Source organism: Sus scrofa, chromosome 14 (assembly GCF_000003025.6).
Source record: "Sus scrofa isolate TJ Tabasco breed Duroc chromosome 14, Sscrofa11.1, whole genome shotgun sequence".
In the NCBI taxonomy this organism is placed as follows: domain Eukaryota; kingdom Metazoa; phylum Chordata; class Mammalia; order Artiodactyla; family Suidae; genus Sus; species Sus scrofa.
The window spans coordinates 45,761,737-45,783,556 of NC_010456.5; the positions used below are offsets into that span (position 1 = coordinate 45,761,737).

General features: G+C 37.7%; 2 protein-coding genes across 2 annotated transcripts in view; both read right to left on the minus strand.

Moving 5' to 3' along the window:
- The window catches only part of TTC28 (tetratricopeptide repeat domain 28), a 607,234-nt gene that overhangs the window by 443,944 nt on the left and 141,470 nt on the right, over window positions 1–21,820 (minus strand).
- Window positions 1–21,820, minus strand: part of CHEK2 (checkpoint kinase 2) — a 267,518-nt gene that overhangs the window by 61,904 nt on the left and 183,794 nt on the right. The gene's annotated exons all lie outside the window — the stretch shown is intronic.

Sequence of the window (21,820 nt, forward strand, 5' to 3'; positions counted from 1 at the left end):
ATGCATGGTAAATCATAAAGGTCATACTTATATTTATATAAGTCTTTGTTTAAACATCTGGTTATTTCCTCAGGATAGACGTCTAGAAATAGAAATACTAAGTCACAGGTAAAAACATTTTTCAATTTTTTTATTAATGATTTTTATTTTTTTCCATTATACCTGGTTTACAATGTTCTGTCAATTTTCTAAAACAGCAAGGTTGACCCAGTCACACATACACATATTCAGTACGTCTTCTCACATTATCATGCTCCATCATAAGTGACTAGATATAGTTTCCAGTGCTAGACAGCAGGATCTCATTGCTAATCCATTCCAAAGACAATAATTTGCATCTATCAACCCCAAAATCCCAGTCCCTCCCAATCACTCCCCCTCAGCAACCACAACACTGTTCTCCGAGGACAGATTGTCTTTTCCGTGGAAAGGTTCATTTGTGCCGTATATTAGATTCCAGATATAAGTGATATCATATGGTATTTGTCTTTCTCTCTCTGACTTACTTCACTTAGTATGAGAATCTCTAGTGCCATCCATGTTGCTGCAAAAGGCATTATTTTGTTCTTGTCTATAGCTGAGTAGTATTCCATGGTGTATATATACCACATCTTCCTAACCCAATACTCTGTAGATGGACATTTGGGTTGTTTCCATGTCTTGGCTATTGTGAATAGTACTGCAGTGAACAGATGGGTGCATGTGTCTTTTTCAAGGAAAGTTTTGTCCAGGTATATGCCCAAGAGTGGGATTGCTGGGCCATATGGTAGTTCTATATATAGTTTTCTAAGGTACTTCCATATTGTTTTCCAAAGTGCTTGTACCAATTTACATTCCCACCAACAGTGCAGGAGGGTTCCCTTTTCTCCACACCCCCTCCAGCATTTGTTATTTGTGGACTTAATGATGGCCACTCTGACTGGTGTGAAGTGGTACTTCATAGTAGTTTTGATTTGCATTTCACTAATAATCAGTAAGGTTGAGCATTTTGTCATGTGCTTGTTTGCCATCTATATATCTTCTTTGGAGAAATGTCTATTCATGTCTTTTGCCCATTTTTCAATTGGGTTGTTGACTTTTTTGCTGTTGAGTTGTATAAGTTGTTTGTATGTTTTAGAGATGAAGCCCTTGTCACTTGCATCATTGGAAACTATTTTCTCCCATTCTGTAAGTTGTCTTTTTGTTTTGTTTTTTATGGTTTCCTTTGCTGTGCAAAAGCTTGTCAGTTTGATTAGGTCCCATTGGTTTATTTTTGCTTTTATTTCTATTGCTTTGAGAGCTTGAGCTGAGAAAACATTTGTACAGTTGATGTCAGAGAATGTTTTGCCTATGTTCTCTTCCAGGAGTTTGGTGGTGTCCTGTCTTACGTTTAAGTCTTTAAGCCATTTTGAGTTTATTTTTGTGTGTGGTGTGAGGGTGTGTTCCAGTTTCATTGATTTACATGTGGCTGTCCAGGTTTCCCAGCACCACTTACTGAGGAGACTTTTTCCCATTTTATGTCTTGCCTCCTTTGTCAAAGATTATTTGACCATAGGTGTCTGGGTTTATTTCTGGGATCTCGATTCTGTTCCACTGGTCTATATGTCTGTTTTGGTACCAGTACCACACTGTCTTTGTTACTGTGGCTTTGTAATATGGCCTGGGAGAGTTATGCCTCCTGCTTGGTTTTTGTTCCTCAGGATTGCTTTGGCAACTCTGGGTCTTGTTGGTTTGTTCTAGTTCTGTGAAAAATGTCATGGGTAATTTGATAGGGATTGCTTTGAATCTGTAGATTGCTTTGGCTAGTATGGCCATTTTTGACAATATTAATTTTTCCAACTCAGGAGCGTGGAATATCTTTTCATTTCTTTACATTCTCTTTAGTTTCCTTGATTAATGTTTTATAGTTCTCAGCATATAGGTCTTCACCTCCTTGGTCAGGTGTATTCCTGGGTATTTGATTTTTTGGGGTTCAATTTTAAAAGGTATTGTATTTTTGTATTCTTTTTCTAATATTTGTTAATATACAGAAATGCGACTGATTTCTGAATATTAATCTTATATCCTGCTACTTTGCTGAATTTGTTGATCAGTTCGAGTAGTTTTTGGGGTTTGGGGTTTTCTGTACATTGTATCATGTCATCTGCATACAGTGACAGTTTTACCTCTTCTCTTCCAATTTGGATACCTTTCATTTCTTTGGTTTGTCTGATTGCTATGGCTAGGATGTCCAGTACTCTCTTGAATAACAGTGGTGAGAGTGGACATCCTTGTCTTGTTCCAGATTTTAGTGGGAAGGCTTTCTTTCAGCTTTTCTCCATATTTGTATTATGTTAAGATATGTTCCCTCTATACCCACTTTGGTAAGAGTTTTATCATGAATGGATGTTGGACCTTGTCAAGTGCTTTTTCTGCATCTATTGAGATGATCATGTGGTTTTGACTTTTCTTCTGTTAATGTGGTGTATGACGCTGATTGATTTGCATATGCTGAACCATCCTTGTGCACCTGGGATGAATCCCACCTGGTCGTGGTGTATGATCTTTTTTCTATGCTGTTGGATTCGGTTGGCTAAAATTTGGTTGAGAAGTTTTGCGTCTATATTCATCAGAGATATTGGCTTATAGTTCTCTTTTTTGGTGGTATCTATGTCTGGTTTTGGAATTAGGGTGACGGTGGCATCATAGAATGCCTTGGGAGTGTTCCTACTTCTTCAGCCTTCTGGAAAAGTTTGAGGAGGATGGGTATAAGTTCCTCTTTGTATGTTTGGTAGAATTCACTTGTGAAGCCATCTGGTCCTGGACTTTTATTTGTAGGGAGTGTTTTTATGACATATTCACTTTCATTTCTAGTGATTGGTCTGTTCAGTGGATCTATTTCTTCTTGATTCAGTTTTGGCAGGCTGTAAGTCTCTAGAAAGTTGTCCATTTCTTCTAGGTTGTCAAATTTGTTGGCATACAATTGTTCATAGTATTCTCTCATGGTTTTTTGTATTTCCATAGTATCCATTGTGATTTCTCTTTTTTTTCATTTCTTATTTTGTTTGTTTGGGTTTCTTCTCTCCTCTTCTTGGTGAATCTGGCCAGAGGTTTGTCAATTTTGTTTACCTTTTCAAAGAACCAGCTCTTGGTTTTATTGATTATTTTTGTACTATTTTTTGAATCTCTATTTTCTTGATTTCCTCTCTGATCTTTATGATTTCCTTCCTTCTGCTGCCTTTAGGTTTTGTTTGTTCATTTTCTAGTTCATTTAGGTGGTGGGTTAGGTTGTTGATTTGAGATTTTTCTTTTTTTCTTTTTTGTCTTTTTGCCATTTCTTGGGCCGCTCCTGCGGCATATAGGTTCCCAGGCTAGGGATGGAATCGGAGCTGCAGCTGCCAGCCTATGCCAGAGCCACAGCAATGCGGAATCCGAGCCACATCCGCAACCTACACCACAGCTCACGGCAATGCCAGATCCTTAACCCACTGAGCAAGGCCAGGGATTGAACCCGCAACCTCATGGTTCCTAGTCGGATTCGTTAACCACTGCGCCATGACGGGAACTCCCTCATTTCTTTTCCTATGGTTGATTTCTACTTTTCATGCCATTGTCATCAGAGAAGATACTTGAAATAATTTCTATACTCTTAAATTTGTTGAGGTTAGCTTTGTGCCCCAGTATATGATCAATCCTTGAGAATGTTCCATGCACACTTGAGATGAATGTATTTCTGATTTTTTTTGGGGTGTAATGTCCTGAAAATGTCAATTAAGTCTAACTTGTCTATTGCGTCATTTAGGATCTCTGTTGCCTTATTGATTTTCTCTCTAGAGGATCTGTCCATTGATGTGAGTAGGGTGTTAAAGTCTCCTACTATGATCAATTTCTCCTTTTACGTCTGTTAGTATTTGTTGGAGGTATCTGGGTGCTCCTATATTAGGGGCATATATACTGACAATTGTAATATCCTCTTCTTGAATGGATCCTTTAACCATTAAATAGTGTACTTCTTTGTCTTTCTTTATGGCCTTCATTTTAAAGTCTGTTTTGTCTGATATGAGTACTGCAACTCCTGTCTTGTCCATTGACATGAAATATCTTTTCCCATCCCCACTTTAAATGTATATGTGTCCTTAGCCCTAAGGTGAGTCTATTGTAGACAGCAGATTGAAGGTTTTTGCTTTTTTATCCAATCTGCCACTCTGTGTCTTTTGATTGGAGCATTCAGTCCATTGACATTTAAGGTAATTCTTGATAAATATGTATCTATTGCCATTTTAAACCTGTTTTCCAGTTGATTCTATGTTTCTCCTTTCTTTTTTGGTTGGATGATTTCTATTTATTTTTTGCTTGTGTACTTTTCTTTTCACCTTTTGTGAATGTAATGTTTGGTTTTGATTTGTGGTGCCCTGTTTTTTAAGTATGTTAACCCCTTCCTATGTCTGCGTGCTTTATCCTGATAGTCATATAGGTTCAAACACATTATTAAAAAACAAAAAGGAGTATAGACTTTCTTACTTTCCTTCCCCACATTCTATGATTTTGAAGTCCTTTTTTTTCACATCTTCATGTTTGTCCTTTTGCTGTTCCTTGTGGTTTTTTTTTTTTTTGGTTTTTTTTTTTTTTTTTTTTTTTGTCTTTTTGCCATTTCTTGGGCCACTCCTGCGGCATATGGAGGTTCCCAGGCTAGGGGTCTAATCGGAGCTGTAGCCACCGGCCTACACCAGAGCCACAGCAATGCAGGATCCGAGCCACGTCTGCAATCTACACCACAGCTCATGGCAACGCCGAATCGTTAACCCACTGAGCAAGGCCAGGGACCGAACCCGCAACCTCATGGTTCCTAGTCGGATTTGTTAACCACTGCGCCACGACAGGAACTCCTGTTCCTTGTGTTTATCATTGCTTTTACAGTAGTTTTTTTTTTTCCTTCCGCTTTTAGATTTGTATGCTGGTTTATTTAAATGATTGCTTTCCAACTGTGATTTCCTCCATCCTATTTCTTCTTGCTTCTTTTTTTTTTTATTTATTTAGAGAAGCCCTTTCAGTTCAAAAGTTTCTTGCCCTTTTTGGAGGTTTAAGTTCTGCTGCTGTCAGAATTCAGTAGATGTTCTGTGCAAATCATTTTACATGTAGAGGCGTATTTTTGATGTGTTTGTGGAAGAAGGTGAACACAACATCTTACTCCTTCGCCATCTTGATCCTTCCCATAAATCAACATTTTGCTTAGGCCAACTAGAAACTTAGCTAAGATGTAAAGCAATAAAGTGAAAGTATAATGGAGTTCCTGTTGTGGCACAGGGAGTTCCTGTTGTGGCACAGGGAGTTCCCGTTGTGGCACAGCAGAAATGAATCTGACTAGGAACCATGAGGTAGTGGGTTCAATCCCTGGCCTTGCTCAGTGAGTTAAGGATCTGGTGTTGCCATGAGCTGTGGTATAGGTCACAGATGTAGCTTGAATCTGGCATTGCTGTGGCTGTGGTGTAGGCTGGCAGCTGTAGCTCCGATTCGACCCCTAGCCTGGGATCCTCCATATGCCACGGATGTGGCCCTGAAATGACAAAAGACAAAAACAAAACAAACAAACAAACAAAAAAACTCAGCAACAAAAAAACAAATAAAAAAGAAAGAAAGTATAAGAAGCTATGTAGCATAATTTGAAAAGAACCATAATGCATGGTCTCCAGATAAAAATGTATTTGCTGCAAGGTAGAAAACAGTGCCCCAAATCTCTATCACAGTAATGAGTCACTCCTGTAGCTTTAGCTATTATCTCTAAATGGCCTTGCCTTGAGGAGTTCCCATCATGGCGCAGCAGAAACAAATCCGACCAGGAACCATGAGGTTGTAGGTTCAATCCTGGCCTTGCTCAGGATCTGGCGTTTCTGTGAGCTGTGGTGTAGGTCGCAGACATGGCTTGGATCTGGTATGGCTGTGGCTCTGGCATAGGCCAGAAGCAATAGTTCCAATTAGACCCCTAGCCTGGGAACCTCCAAATGCCGTGGGTGCGGCCCTAAAAAGACAAAAGACAAATAAATAAATAAATAAAGGGCCTTCCCTTAAAATGAAACTACTTTTACCTGAAGAGAGGAATTTCCCAATATAATTGCATCAACTGAACCATCAACACGCATTTGTCAACAAAATAATATAACAAAGTTTTATATTTGGTCCTAAAGAAATAGGACAAAGAAAAGGTACATTTGCAAGAAGGAACAAGTAAAAGGCTGGAAACTAAAACCACATCTAAAATGGCAAAATTCAATAAGGTAGCTGTGATACAATAAGAAATGTATATTTGGTCTTTGTCTTTGGTCCTTGGCATAGAGTTTCTAAAACTCCTGTTATCTCTGGAGTGGTAAAAGTGTCTTTTGGAAAGTAAGAATTCTACCACTGAACCTCTAGTGCTTCCCAAAGAGTGTCTTTTGTATGCTAATGAGATGACAGGTGAGTGGGGGACTGGTCACCAGAAAGACCAAGGCATGATTGGTCTGGAACTCTCAGCCCAACCCTCTGACCTCCAGGGAAGGCAAAAGCACTGGAGGTTTAATCCATCACCAAAGGTTGATGATTGAATCAGTCATGCCCGCATAATGAACACTCCATAAAATCCTAAATGATGAGGTTCTCAGAGCTTCTGGCTTGGTGAGCACATTGAGATACTAGAAGGGTGGCATACCCAGGGAGGATGCAGAAGCTCTGTGCCCTCCTTCTGTGTCATACCCTAAGTATCTCTCCCATAAAGTGTTCCCCTGAGTTGTAGTAGCTGTTGTAGCCACTTATCAAAATCTGAAGAAGTGTCATGGAACCCCCAAGAGTCAGTCGGTCAGAAATACAGGTGGAAAACCAGGACTTGCAACTGGTGTCTGAAGTGGGTCAGTCTTGTGAAACTCAGCCCTTAATCTGTGGGGTCTAAAGTAACTTGCTAGTTAGTTCAGAAATGAAATGAATTATTGGACCCTCCGTTGGTGCCTAGACAATCAGAGAACTGGCTGCTGGTGTGAGAAAAAATTACGCACTAAGAAAAAAAGAGAAGGTTTTAGTAGATAGAGAACAGTGTAAGACAAGTGGGTACCCAGGGAAGGTTAGAGGCAAAACCTGAAGATAAAATAAGCATATTTTCCCCATATTTCATCCTAAGGCCTACAGATTTAGAAGGTCAATAGAGAAACCAAAATTTGCTTCAAAAATTAAACCTATTTTAAAAGCTCAGTACAGAAATTATACCCTCCCAACATGAATCACTAAATTTCAACAGAATGGGGGGATATAGTTTTCCATTTTCAACAATGAGAAACAATCCTTCCATCTTTCAATGTTCGGAAAGTTGTGCTTTTGTGAACAATTATTAGTCTATTGGTCTGTTATTTGCATTTTTATGATATGTATGAACAGTTCTTTTTCCAAAAAGCATTATCTTTTCCCTGTAGTCCCTATATGGGATATATATGATATTACTGTAGCACTGAAATTCCTACTACTCAATTTTCAATTCACATGAGAAGACGATGTCATTAGAAACTGTTTGATTAGTGATGCAGAAAAACAAAATCCTAACATAAGAGAAACCTAATCCAGGTTGAAATGCTATAGCTAAAATCACAGGAAATAAAGATCTACTTACCTAGAAAGGACTTTCTGACAAAAGAAAAGACCAGGTGGAAAAAAATACATGCTTAATATAAACTGGGATGATATTGTATCATTTGGTGAAGAAAAACCAGAATTACTGAACAATATATAACTAAAGTGCTCATTTACCTCTTGGAAAAAACAGGGAACACGGAAGGTCAGAATAGGGAGCAATCACCCAAACAGGATTATTCGTGAACTATAAATTCTTTCACTAATTACAAATTATCTAGTAATACTGTGAAATGATCAAATGGGTTAAGACAGGATTTGAATTAATCATCCCGGGCTTAAGATTTTCCTCTAATCCACTGAACCTTGGAATCAGTGAAGTGTGATTTCTATGTTCTGAGAAAGAATACTGGGAACATTAACATAATATTCCAGTATTTCCAAGCCAGTCTCAGATACATCTCTTTTGCTCAGGTAAAAAATTAATGTTTTGTGTTCTGACCTTTATTAGAATCTACCTTTTAAGGAAAGGTCCTTTTAAAGACAGAGAGCTTCTTTGAGCCTCTTGAGGGCAGTGACTGTGCTCAATACATCTTTGAACTTTCAGTGCTTGATAACTGATGTGTGAGTGGTTGATAAATGAATGACACAAGTTAACATCAAAAAACACTCTTCAAGGATTCTGCTTTTCCTGTAGAGCTAATTAAAGCCCCCGATACAATACCATACTCTACCCAACTAAGAAACACAAAAGAACATCTATACCTATCACTTCTATATTAATTTACATCAAATATCATATCTACCTTTCATGTTCCAACTCTCCACCCTGGATGATTTTCTTTCCGATGTCTCTATCACTTTTTTTTTTTTTTAAGTATAATGACATTTCTTAGGTTAAATGGCTGCTAGTCCATTTTTGCAGAATAATAGTAAAGACTGACTTATATAGTTTTTTTCTTTTACCAGTGGGTTCATGAGCCTCAAACAGTGAATAAATAATTCTTGTGAGAGATGGGAGGTCAAAAGGGGAGGCTAGAAGAATTCCATTCTATTATTTGTCTTGGGTGGTTGTTTCACAGGTGTTTGCTTGGTGATAAATTATACATATTGTTTTATATACTTTCTAGATTGTTACATTTTAACAAAAAGAAAATATGTGTGTATCCCCAAATATATTAAAAAGAGAAACTGAAACTATGAAATAAGAACAGACTGCTTAAAGAATATGCACACATTTCAGAGAATTAAAAAGAACTATTGGACATCAGATATAATAAAAATTAAGGACTCACTCACTAGGAGGACAATAATATGATAAAACCTAAGGAAGTCTCTCCAAAAGTGTAATGAAACGGAAAAGAATTTGAAAGCAAGAGAGAAAAGATAAGGAAAAAATTACTAGCCCAGGAGGACCAACATCTGCATGACAAACATTCCATTAAAAGAGAAAAAGGAGTTACGGTTGTGGCTTAGTAGGTTAGGAACCCAACTAGTATCCATGATAATGTGGGTTCAATCCCTGGCCTCACTCAGTGGATTAAGGATCTGGCATTGCTGCAAGCTCTGGCACAGGTCACAGATGCAGCTTGGATCTGGTGTTGCTCTGGCTGTGGTATAGGCCAGCAGCTGCAGCTGATTTGACACCTAGCCTGGGAACTTCCACATGCTGTACATGTGGCACTAAAAAGAAAAAGAAAAAAAGAAAAAAGAGAGATAGAGAGAAAGAAAATAGGGGGAGGAAATCATCAAAAAATGATTCATGAAAATTCCAAAGGACATTAATTTCCAGATTTTAAAATCTCACCAAATATCAAATGCCAAATGCAATGGATTAAAATACACTCATATCAAGGTATCACATCAAGAAATTTCAGAACACTCAAAATTTTATAAGCTTCTAGAAAAAGGAAGATATTAAAGAGTCATGAAGAAAGGTTTTAGACTCAGAATGGCTTTTGACTTCTCAACAGAAATACATTATTTAAGCTAGTCTGGGTAAGTTTCTAATCCTGCAAAAGAATAGCCTTAGCTAAAATAATACTAATCTCACTGTACTTGGGGAAAGCAAACTCAAAAAATAAAAAGAGAAAGTGGAGTTCCTGTTGTGGCGCATTGGTTAACGAATCCGACTAGGAACCATGAGGTTGCGGGTTCGATCCCTGCCCTTGCTCAGTGGGTTAACGATCCGGCGTTGCCGTGAGCTGTGGTGTAGGTTGCAGACGCGGCTCGGATCCCGCGTTGCTGTGGCTTTGGCGTAGGCCGGTGGCTACAGCTCCGATTAGACCCCTAGCCTGGGAACCTCCATATGCCGCGGGAGCGGCCCAAGAAATAGCAACAACAACAACAAAGACAAAAAGACCAAAAAAAAAAAAAAAAAAAAAAAAAAGAGAAAGTGACCTGTAATTATTCCTATTAACATGAAAGATTTCTTTATGCTAGAATGAAATAAAAATGAAAAGGTATACAGACTGCAAATACTAAAATCAATTTACTTAATAAATGTCACAAATATTCTTATTATGGACTGAATTCAAATACTGAAGTTCTAACTTCTAACATCTCAGAATGTGACTATATTTGGAGATAGGGAGGGGATTAAGATGGTGGAATAGAAGGACTGGAGCTCAACTTCTCTCCTAAAAACAACAAAATTACAACCAAATGCAGAACAACTTTAAACCAAATGGACTGGAAACTTTCAAAAAGATATCCTACTCCAAAAGACAAAGGGGAGGCCACATCAAGAGGTAGGAGGGGCAATTACGTGATATAAGCAATCCCATACCTCCCGGGTGGGAAGCCCCACAGACTGGAACATAACTATATCATAAAGACCTACAGGAGTGAGAGTTCCAAGCCCCACGTCAAATCCCCAAACCTGGAGATCTGGCATTGGGAGAAAGAGCCCCCAGAGCATCTGGCATTGAAGGCCAGTGGGGCTTGTGCATTGGGGCTTGTGCACAGTAGCTGCACAGGACTGGGGGAAATGGAGACCCCATTCTTGAAAGGCACACACAGATTTTCATGTGCATTGGGTCCCAGGGCAAAGCAAAAGCTCCATAGGAATGTGGGTCAGACCTGATTACAATTGTTGGAGGATCTCCTAGGAAAACAGGGGGTGACTGTGGCTCATTGTGGGGGAAGGACATTGGAAGCAAAGCTCTCAGGAATATTCGTCAGTGTGCCTTTCTCTGGAGGTGGCCATTTTGGGAAAATAAGGCCCCATCCATCAGCCCAGAGAAGCCCCAGAGCAAACAATAATCCAGGTGGGATCACAGCCCCACCCATCAGTAAACAGGCTGCCTAAAGACCCCCCAGGCACATAGGCCTCTACTCTCACCCAGAGACAAAGCCCCACCCACCAGAGAGATAGGAATCAGCCCCACCTACCAATGAGCAGGCACCAGTCCCTTCCATCAGGAAGCCTACAGCAAGCCCCCCCTACCAACATCAGCCACAAGGAGAGCAGACACCAGAAGTAAGAGAGGCTACAACTCTATTGTCTGCAAAAAGGACACATCAAAAACCTATAAAAATGAAAAGAAAGAGGACTATAACTCGGACAAAGGAGAAAGAAAAAAAAAAAAAAACAGAAAAACAGCTAAGTGATCTGAAGATTATCAGCCTCTAGAAAAGACTTTAGACTGTTGATGCTGAAGATGATGCAAGACATTGGAAATAAACTGGAGGCAAAGATGGATAACTTACAGAAAACACTGAGCAAAGAAATACAAGATTTAAAACTTAAGCAAGCAGAGATGCAAAACACAACAACTGAAATAAAAAAATTCATTAGAAGCAACCAGCACCAGAATACAGGAGGCAGGAGTTCCCATCATGGTTCAGTGGTTAACGAATCTGACTAGGAACCATGAGCTTATGGGTTCGATCCCTGACCTTGCTCAGTGGGTTAAGGATCCAGCATTGCTGTGAGCTGTGGTGTAGGTCACAGATGTGGCTCGGATCCAGCGTTGCTGTGGCTCTGGTGTAGGCCGGTGACTACAGCTCCGTTTAGACCTCTAGCCTGGGAAATCCATATGCAGAGGCAGCGGCCATAGAAAAGACAAAAAAAAAAAAAAAAAAAAAAAAAAGGAGAGAGAATACAGGTGATAGAAGAATGAGTAAGTCAGGTGGAGGACAGACTAGTGGAAATCACTGACGCAGAACAGAAAAGAGAAAAAAGACTGAAAACAAATGAAGAGAGACTCAGAGAACTCTGGGACGTTAAACACACCAACATCCATATTATAGGGGTACCAGAAGGAGAAGAGAGAGAGAAAGGGATAGAAAAAATATTTGAGGAGATAATAGTCAAAAACTTCCCTAACATGGGAAAGGAACCACTCACTCAAATCCAGGAAGCACAATGAGTACCATATAAAATAAACCCAAGGAGGAACACCCCCAGACACACATTAATCAAACTGACCAAAATTAAAGACAAAGAGAAGACACTGAAAGCAGTTAGGGAAAAGAAACAAATAACATACAAGGGAACCCCAATAAGGTTATGGCAGATCTTTCAGCAGAAACTCTGCAGGCCAGAAGGGAGTGGCACAATATACTTAATGTGATGAAAGGGAAAAAACCTTCAACCAAGATTACTTTACCCAGCAAGTCTCTCAGATTTGAAGGAGAAATCAAAAGCTTTACAGATAAGCAAAAGCTAAGAGAATTCAGCAACACTAAACCAGCTTTACAACAAATACTAAAGGAACTTCTCTAGGCAGAAAAGGCCACAACCAGAAACAAAAATACCACAAATGACAAGGCTCACCAGTAAAGGCACATATACAGTAAAGATAGGAAATTATCCATGCACAATTATGCTACCAAAATCATAAATCATGAGAAGAGGAGGGTACAAATGCAGGACACTGGAGATATACTTGCAATTAAGAGACCACCAGCTTAAAACAATCTCATATATATATAGATTCCTATAGCAAAACTTCAGAGCAACTACAAACCAAAAATCTACAGTTATTGGAGATAGGATCTTTAAAGAAGTAATTATGGCAAAATGAGGTGATATGGGTGGGCCCTAATCCAATATGCCTAGTGTTCTTATAAGAAGAGATTAGGGAGCTCCACTGTGGTGCAGCAGGTTAAGGATCTCCAGTTGTTACATCATTGCATGGCTCAGGGCCCAGGTCTGCTGTGGTACAGATTCAATCTTGGTCAGGGAACTTCTCCATGCCATGGGCGTGGCAAAAAAGAAGAAGGAGAAGAAGGAAAGAGGAAGGAAGAAGGGGAAGAGGAGGAAGAAGGAAGAGGAGGAAGAGGAAGGAGAAGAAGAGGAGGAAGAGGAGGAAAAGGAAGGGGAAGGAGAAGAAGGGGGAAAAGAAGGAGAAATAGGAGAAGGAGGAGAAGAGATTAGGACATAAACACCAGACACCCACAGAGGAAAGTCCATGTGAAGATAGGAGAAGACAGCCATTTACAAGCCAGACAGGTCTCAGAAGAAATCAATCCTATCAACACCTTCATCTCAGTTTTCTACCTTCTGGAACAGTGAGAAAATAAATTTCTGTTGTTTATGCCATCCAGCCTGTGATACTTTGTTATGGCAGTCCTAGCAAGTTAATACTGTTAATACTCGGCTAAAATAATTACTACTAGTTAAACATGGTAGATTAAACACAGGATTTAGGTCTCTTTTCTTTTAAAATTCCACTAAAATGACATTAAAAGGATTTTATAAACGGCATAAACTCACAATGGAAAAAAAAAAGGTCAGGAGAAGAGGCAAAACCAGCAAAGTTTTAAAAGCTAGAAAGCAGATGGACAAGTGATAACCTACTTAGCAGAACAAAAACAAGCTACTGAGAAAAGCTGGAAGCAATCCAATTTATATTGCAGAATCCCTAAACAGGCTCAGGGAGTGGCAGCACCATGTACCTCTGGAGGCTGAAATGAAGACGGGCTAAAAAAAGGAAGATAGGTTGAAAGTTTAAGAAGCAGTTACATTTCGAGATGACTGCTCCTCCCTCTTCTGACAGAAGCCTGAATAAAGGCAACAGATCTCTGGGCTAGGAGGTAACAGGCATGGTTGGTGGGTTCCATACTGAAAATATGTGGCTGAATTATAGGTTTATATGTTTGGCTCTCAGAACACTGACAGGCAGCCAAATACAAGAAAATGGAAAGTTGGTGCTAAAGAATATGTCTACACACAAGAAGAGGGGAAAAGACCCAAAGGAATTCTATCTATCTAGCCAGATCACCATACGATGAAAATGAGTCTCACTCTTGCTTAGAAAGCTTCCATTAAGTTTTACTGCACCTCACTCAAATCTAAGCAGAAAAACAGGATGGTAGTCATTTTTGAGAAAAACATCTCATATAAAAAGCAGACATCAAAACAAAGAGAAAAAAAAAGAACTTGGAAAAATAAAGAATATATATATATAGATAAAATTTTCAAAAAGTTATCATTAATATTCTCAAAGATAAAATATTGTTTGATGAAACAAGAACAAAATGTACTAAAGAAGAACATTCAGGAAAAAAAAGGACATACATAGTACAACATGAATTGACCCTGAAAACACAGTAGGTGAAAGACACCAGAAATAAAAAGCCATATATTGTATGATTCCGCTTACATGAAATGTCCAGAAGAGGCAAATCCATAGAGGCAGAAAGTAGATTAGTGGTTGCCAAGAGTTAGGGAGTAAAGGGCATACAGAATGACTAATGGGTAGGAGTTTCTTTTTGAAATGATGAAAATGTTCTGGAATTAAAAAGTGATAATAAATACACAATCTAGTAAGTAAACTAAAAACCACTGCATTGTACTTTTTTTTTTTTTTCTTTTTTGGCCACCCCATGGCATATGGGGTTCCCAGGCCAGGAATCAGATCTTAGCCAGTCATGAGCTAAACCATAGCTGTGGCAACACAGGATCCTTAACTCACTGTGCCAGGTCGGGTCCCAGTGTTCTCAAGATCCTGCCAATCCCATTGTGCCACAGGGAGAGCTTCTGCTCATTTTTTTTTTTTAAGTGGAATTTATGGTATTTTCAATTGAATTTTTGAAATTAAAAATATGATAGGAAAAAATACTCAGTATAAGGTACGAAAGATAAGACAGAGGAGATGTCCCAGAAAGTAGAGCAAAATGAAAAAGTAATGAAATTAGGGGGAAAAAAATGTAAGGAAATTAAATGGCTGGGCCAAAATCCCAGCAACAGAAATTCTAGAAAGAGAAAAAAGAAAAAAGTAGTAGATAGAGGTAAAGTGTCAAACTACATGTCTATAAGTTCTACAAAAACTTACCAGAACACAGAGACTCAAAATAGATTCCCATTGTGAAACTGCAGAATGCTGGGGATAAAGAAAAGATTTTATAAGCTTCTAAAGTGTAAGAGAGGAAAAAAACAGTTTTCACACAGAATCAGGAATCAGAATAGTACTGAACTTTTCAGTTGTAATAACAAAAACCAGACAGCAAAGAATCAATGCCTTAAAAATTCTGAGAAAATAATTCCTAAATTAGAATTATATTAATTGTGAGAGTAAAATATCTCTTTGTGTCCCTTTTCTTAGGAAGGTATTGAAGAATGTGCTCTACCAAAATGAAAGAATAAACCAAAAAGGAAGAAGATGTGGGATCAAGGAAAAGAAGATGAAAAATGGTAAGAAGCAAATAGATTACCCAGATGATGATAAAGGGAAATCTTTTGACAGCAGCTATGCAGCAGAGATAAAATAAAAAAGGGAAGAAAGAGCAGGATAGAGAGGCTTAAATTGCAAAACAAAATATTACTTTGGGAGATTGGTTCTTATACATATGAAGAATCAGGCTCAGTTAATCAATCCATCGAGAAGGTTTATTCTTATTTACATTTCAAGTGATAATAAATACTGTAATTAAGGAGATGCCAGTCAGACACTGAAAGAATAAATTATGAATTAATGTTATAGGTGTATTTTAAACTGTTACCAGGTTTCTAAATGCCTATTTAAGAGAAATTTGGACCTACACGCTGAGATATGAATGCAGAATCACTAACCCAAGGACCATAATGGGGTAAGTTGCCAAACCTGACAACTCCTGCCAACTACAGTGTCCCCTTCCAAGTAAAAGGCATGAAATGGCTTTCTTTTCCTGCAATAGTTGCAACAAATTCCTGTTTGAATGAAATCGGTTCCTCTTTTGCCTCCCTACAATCCATTCTTCTACACAAAAGCCAGATTACTTATTTAATTTGTATATTCATTTAAATATTTCTATACCAAGAGCTATATTAACAATTATACGTTAGTTATAAAGCAATCCAAGACCAGAACATTACCAGTAATTTGCATTTACCTCCACCATTGCATCCACCTGCCTCTTACCTGAGGAAATACTCTTACTGCTGTATTTATCATCTCCTTGCCTTTTTTCTTTTTCTTTTTCTTTTTTTGGCAGCCCCATGTCACATGGAGTTCCCGAGCCAGAGATCAGATCTGAGCCACAGTTGCAACCTACGACACAGCTACAGCAATGATGGATCCTTTAACCCACTGCACTGGGCCAGGGGTCAAACCTGCATCTGTTGCTACAGAACCACTGATCCCGTTGCACCACAGGAGGAACTCTTCCTTTCCTTTTTTGGCATAGTTTTATCACATTATGCCTGAACAAAATATTACCTAGTTTTGCTTGTTTATTAACTTTATCAGTGATGTACATAACTATAGTTTATTCATTTTCCCAAGTGTATAATGTTGCAATATGTGACTATGCACAATTTATCCTGTCAATGGACATTTAGATGATTTCCAGGTGGATTTTTGTTTTGTTTTGTTTTTTGCTATTGTAAACACTGCTAATCTCAAAATTCTAATTCATAGCTCCTTGTACAAGAGTTTCTCTACCTAGGAATACAATTGCTGGATTGTATAGTATAAAGTTTAAAGCTCAATTTTCAAAATATTACCAAACTGTTTTCAAAACCTGTTATACCAGTTAACTTTCCCACTAGCAAAACGTAACAGTTTCTTGTATAATAATCATCTCCTGCAAAACTGTGTTAAATGGCACTATTATAAGTCTAGCAGGTGAACACAGTATCTCACTGGGGTCTTAATTTGCATTTCCTTGATTGTAATGAGGTGGTACAATGTTGACAAGCAGTTTGACAGTTTCTTATAAAATTAAAATACACTAAACCATATGATTCAGCAATTTCACTTTTAAGTATGCTCAAGAAAAATGAAAACATGTTTACAAAAAGACTTGTTTGCTCATAGCAATTTTATTCATAATAATCAGAAAGCCAGAAACAACTCAAATGTCCATCAATAGGTAAATAAATACACTGATATAGTTCAACCATTACATATTACATAACAATAAAAATAAATGAATTTCCTAGTGCCTGAAACAACATAGATGAACTGCACATACAAATATGCTGAGTGAAAGGAAACATACAAAAGAGTATATTAGTATGATTCCAGTGATACAAAGTTCTGAAGCAGGTACAACTAATCTATGATAGAATTCAGACCAGTTGTTGCTAAAACAGAAGAGAGACTGACTGCAAAGGGGCAAGAAGACACTTTCTGGAGTAATGGAATGTATGATATCTTGATTAGGGTATAGTTACATAAGTGTACATAATTGTCAAAACTCATCTGTGAATTTTACTACATGTAAAATTACTTTGGACTTACCAAAAACAAAACAAAACATAAATCAATCATGTCATTCCCCACTTCAAAACCCAACATGGCCCAACCACCCTTAGAATAAAACCCAAACTCCTTTTCATGATCCACAAGGCAATGAATGAATTAGCCTGTACCCTCCAAATCTTGCCTATCATTTTATTCCTCATTACTATCACATTTGCCTTCTCAGTATTTACTACAAATTCCAAAATCTCTTTTAAATAATAAAATACAAGGTTAAAAAGTGAAAGGGGAAGAACCTACAGTTAACTAATCACAATGTGGGAACTTCATTTGGATTCTGAATCAAACAAAACACAAGAGAAAATCATTTACAGCATTTGTTGGATTGATTGCATCAGAAAACTCAATGAATGACTTTCTTGATTCACTCCCCTTTGTTCTGCATCTTTGTAGTCCCCTCCCACTCTAACTTACTTTGACCAATGGGATGTTAGCAAAGGTGAGGCAAGCAGAAGCCTGAAATTATTCATTCTGGTTTTTTGCACAATTGGGCTGTACTCTTGCTTCTCTGCTTTCACCATGAAAACATGCCCAAATTTGCCCACTGGAGAAAAAAAACTTATGGAGCAGAATCAAGTCAGCCCAGTTGAGGCCCTAAATATGTGAAAAGGCCCAACCGAGATCAACAAAATCACCTAGATCACCCACAGCTGACAACAGATAAATGCATGATCCCTCCAAGCCCAGTTTAGAGCAACAGAACCACCCAACTAATCCACAAACTTTATGTTTGCTCTTACAGACCTCTGAGGTTTTGTGCTTGTTTGATATACTGCCTAACTGTGACAACAGAAAACTGATAAAGCACTTTGAGACAACTAGAAGTTAAACACTGACTAGATATCTGATAATATTAAGGAACCATTACTAATTTTTCTAGTTATGATAATAATATGCTGGGCATATTATTAAAAAAGAATCCTTATATTTTAGACACACACTGAAATATTCTTAGAAAAAAATAATATGATGTCTAGAAAATAATGTGATATCAAAAAAATATGAGGGGGGTGGGATGGGAAGGCCCACCTTGCTCCATTCTAATTTCAAAGCCTCTAGAACACATCTGGCTCATTGCAGGTGCCCAAAGAATAAAGAAAGAAATCAAACCACAGTTGACCAAACCAAACAAACATACAAGTTAAGGAATACAGTCTAAGTACCCCTCAGGTATCTTCACAGAACTACAACCTAAAGGGATAGTAATGCAGAGTGACAAACTGAACTAATCAAACTGTCTGTCTTGGAAATACACAAACAGTAGATGGGATAAGAAGAGCCACTTTGGCTTAGGTTGTTAACTACTGACAGGCTTGTTTCTCCAAATCAACCTCTACATTTCCACTTTTTGCATCAGGGTGAGTTCAACCCCAACAGGGTAACTTCCAGTGCTATGCCCATATATCCTCACACTAAACTCTCATACAGATGGTAATAAGTATTTATTTTCTTTGGAACCATAAAGACCTTTCGAATCAAAAGACAATGACAAATTTGACTTTGATATAATTTTACACTGGTCATTGCTGCTGCACCTAAGAGAATTTCCATTCTAGTAGGGTGTACCAATGTCCCCATTTTGAATAAAACCTGTAATGACTTAAGTATTAGAGGTGATGAATAATAATTAATTTAATAAACATTTTTGAAGGTCTGTAGGTAACAGATGATAATCAGAACCTCAAAGCTTAAAATGAGAAGCGTGTAAATTCTCACTGACACTTCCTCAAAATAATTATCTTTGTTCTCGCTCCCCATTTTTCCTTACCCCTATCCAACATCCCAGTCTCTTCATCTTTGACATTGTGCCACCCATTCTCAGTTTATCTCTTCCATTCCCTTTCTCTTTTCCTCCATACCCATTTCAATCCTTTGTCTTATCCTCTCTCTTCCCTTCCCCTCCAACCTTCCATTAAAAGGAACACATTCACATTTTTAAAATATTTATTAAATAATATAAGAAACGAAAAACAAAACTATAAAAAGATATTGTTTTTACCTATCATCAGACTGAGCATCTCCTTCCTGAGGGAGAGAAAAAGGCAAGCAGCAAGCTCACATTACTGAAAGATGAGGCAAAGCCAAGTGGGGGTTATCAATATGCAGATTTTACAAGTCTCCAGATGTGAACTGTCAGTCACAATGATTACTACAGCAATCTCACAAAGGCTATATATGAGAGACAAGAGCGCTGCTACAAGCATTCATTCTAAATACATTTGTTTAATGAGTTGGGGAAATTTTTGCAAACATATCCAACAATTTCCTTTCTCTTGTTTTTCAGATACTTGCTTCTCTTATAACCAAGCTATACATAGATCCTAGGGCTTTATGCCAACAATCTTGCCATAAAACTAAAGTTTTACACTTGTGACCTCACCATCAACTTTCTGGCAATAATATCAGGTCACAGACTCTACAGAAAGACAGGCATATACACTCTGTAGGAATCTTGATATGTTCAGAAAATTAATTAGTATTTGGCATGCTGTTTAAAGAGCCTTTCATTCTAGTTCTGTCAAAAGCAGTCTGGCACATTTCTCTAGCATACTAACAATCTGATGATTGGTAAACCAATGTTTTATTTAGGTCCTTTCTACAGTTCTTCAGTGTTTCATTTGCATACTTACATAAGGACTAAGTCAAAAGCTGAGGTTCTAGAGAGGAAAGCAAATTTCATTTACAGATTAGCATTCTTTTAAAGTTTTCTTATGCTTTTAAGACTGTTTCCCATCAAATGAGACAAGAGTAAAGAAAGCAAAATAGGAAACAGAAAATGCAGTCAAATGTTCACAGCTGCAAAAAAGAGAAGTTACTTTGCAAATTTTCTTATTGTATTTTCAAAATTATTAATTTAAAAGAATAATCACCCTGACAACATGTCAGATTCTATTTTTTAAAAGGGCTTCACACCAAAGAGATAGGTTGATCATCCTCATTCTATAAATGGATAAACTGAATTTTATTACAGGTAAATTGTTTCTCCTAGGTCAGCTAGCAAACAGTAAAGAAGGGATGTATGTTCAGCTCTGATTCTAAAATCCTATACCCTTATCCACTATGCTGCTCTTATTCTATTCTTTGTTAGATACTGCATTACATCTACAAAATTTACTCAACATAAAAATCTAGCTATATTAAGACAGCTATTACAAGAATGAAATGTTTCTTTTTAACTTTAATTTATATCACTTATATGACAGGTGACATGCCATAGAAATTTTGGTTGTTCATTTTTTTTGGTTGCTCCTTATTAATTTCCATAGAAAAGCAGTTATAATCTACATTTGAGGATAACCCTGGGCTTATTGCTTAGCTATTCCCCCATTTTGAGAGATGTCTATAATGGAGAAACCACTGCTAATAATTAAACACATGGGAATACAAAGCAAAAAAGGGAACATGGGTAAATTAAGAGGAAAAAGGCGCTTTGTGATTAAAGAACATACATAAAAGGCTATACTTTAGTTTAGAAAACACCGAGTCTGGACGCTCGGTTATAATTCACAATAATCCAAATTTATCTAGATTCTGATTAGCAACACACAGACATGTGCATGTGACAGACAATCACTGTGTAGCCAAACAAAGGTACAGGATGAAACTAAGTAAAAAGATGGGAAGGGAAAGATTTTCTAGCTGCTGGGGTAAGATGACTGAATTCAAATGTTGCGACAGAGTTTGGATTAATTTCATAGTGCTGTTCTCCTTCATTCCCCTAGGAAGAAAGATTATGTCACTCAACAGTGATACTTCTAGTCAATTAAAGGGTGGGTTTGGGCTGCACCTTCAAACTGGAAAGATTTCAGCTGTAATATAGGATCCACAATAAGGATAAAGTAAGGAGAAATTGGCAAAATGAGCTCTGTCATGCAGGCAGTCAGTCTCATGGGAAGGAAAGAGCTGAAGAATTAGCATTTCTGAACTTGAGAGATCAATGTCACAGTCCCAGAGACTCCATATGCACCAGCTTACTTATTCTGCTCTGTTCCTCATATTACATCAGATTTTAGGAACTATTTATAGGTGTACTCCACGTCAATCAAGGATTTTCCTTCTACCATATAAATAAAAAATTTCTGTAGATTTTTAGTCTAATTGTTGCTTGTTCCCATTTTCCCATTTTGCTCAGATCACAAAACTAGTAATTGGCAGTCTCATACACAATACCCTACACAGCAGGCACTCAAAACAAATTGACCACTTTCATTATTCAGTAAGCAAGCATTTTAAAAAATAACCTTTTAAGGGGAATTTCACATAACATAAGATTAGGCATTTAAAGTGAACAATCCAGTGGCATTTAGTATATTCACAATGCTGTGTAATAACCACTACTCCAAAACACTTCCATCACTCCAAAGCAAAACTCCATACTCAAGCAGTTTCTCCCCATTCTCCCTTCTCTTTCAGCCCCTGTAAATTAGCAATCTGTATCGTGTCTCTATGGATTTATCTATTCTGGATATTTCATACAAGTGGATCATGCAACACGTGACATTTTGTGTCTAGTTTTTTTCACTTAGGATACATTTTTAAGGTTCATTCATTTTATAGTAAGTATCAGATATTCTTTTATTTCT